Consider the following 1474-nt stretch of genomic DNA (forward strand, 5'->3'; position numbering starts at 1 on the left):
TGACTTCTAGGGCCTCTGGTTCCTGTTGCTTTCCTTCTTCACCACCCCGAGTCACCACTGCTCTGAATGGCCCCACTCACAGTGCACTAGAAAAGTCTACGTGGGCCGCTGCTATCAGACTCATTCTGCCAGTCACAGGCCTGGTACCCCCCAGATGGGCTGTTCCCAGCTCTGGGCTCACTCTGGTACTAGTCTTCAGGAAGCCAAGTGAATTCTCCAACCTCCTGGACAGGGCCACGGCCTGAGGAAGCTGCAGTGCCAGCCAAGTTGTACCAGCAAGAGCCAGAAACCTGGGCCCAGCCCAAACAAGAGCCAAAACCCAAGCCAAAACTTGGAAGAAAGAGCAGGAAATGCTGCTGGTTTTGCTTCCCCATAATGAAAGGGTGTCTGGAGTGTACGAGTCCGCAGAGCAGGGCAAGGTAGAAAATGGGTGATGTAGGGCACCTCTGTACTTCAGGATGACAGACTTCGTCTACTTACTCAGATGTCTGCGGGAAAACAGTATTAGAGCATGCATCTAAGTATTTAGCATTTACATGTAGCTTAATCAGAGGCGGCTTATCAAACCTGGGGATAAAAAGTATTGTAACAGCTGAAGGGTTTTCAATGCCTGCCTGAAAATTTCAGGTGATGATGCAGAAACTGTAGAACATACTGAAATGCAAGGTGTTAACAGTGTAAAGAGAGAAATGATTAATGCATAAAGTACTACAAGTTACCATGAGTTAAAATTTTTTTTTTTTGAGAGTTTTTATTTATTTATTTATTATTGTTTTTTTTGCTATAGGGCACATGCTCTCGCCAGACAGACAGAGAGACAGAAAGCAAGAAGTCACCACCCAGGGGGGATGGCCACGCTACAATCCCTTCTCCTCTATTCTCCTCTCGGGATCTTGGGCACACACGCACACACGCCCAGTGTGAGTTTAAGACACCGGGTCCGGGACTCAAACCGCAGTCGACTACATGGGAGTCCAGCAACATAGCCATTACACCAACTGCTGGTCCCACAGTTGCCATGATTTAATACACTACTGAATGTTTTAAAAAGAACATCTCTGTGTCGCCTTCTCCCTAGAAACTTAGCCAGGTTTCTCCCATTGCACTTCAGTGGACACAGAGAATTTTGAAATATTTAGACTGGTCCTTTTCCTATCTTCCTTTTTTTTTTTTTTTTTTTTTTTTAGAGGTTTTCCTATAGGGCACATGCACTCACCAGAAAGAAAGAGACAGAGAGCTGAAAGCAAGAAATCATACACACCCCTCAGGGGGATGGCCACACCACTATTCCTTCTCCTCTATTCTCCTCTCCAGGACTCAAACCGCAGTCTACTACATGGGAGTCCGGTGACGTAGCCATTATGCCATCTGCTGGTCCCTAGACTGGTGCTTTTAATCTCTTTTCTTTCTTTTTTTTCCCCCCTCACTTTTCCTTTTGTTCTACTCTCAGAAAGATTCTCTCAGCTTTCCAATT

The 1474-nt window shown here is 45.9% G+C and overlaps 1 pseudogene; it reads left to right on the forward strand.

Annotated features, from left to right (window-relative positions):
- The first annotated feature begins 350 nt into the window (after window positions 1–350).
- LOC114006494 (trafficking protein particle complex subunit 6B pseudogene) lies at window positions 351–648 on the forward strand (annotated as a pseudogene).
- The last annotated feature ends 826 nt before the right edge of the window (window positions 649–1474 follow it).

The sequence above is a fragment of the Tupaia chinensis genome, unplaced genomic scaffold (genome assembly GCF_000334495.1).
Source record: "Tupaia chinensis unplaced genomic scaffold, TupChi_1.0 Scaffold148350_1, whole genome shotgun sequence".
NCBI classification, from domain to species: domain Eukaryota; kingdom Metazoa; phylum Chordata; class Mammalia; order Scandentia; family Tupaiidae; genus Tupaia; species Tupaia belangeri.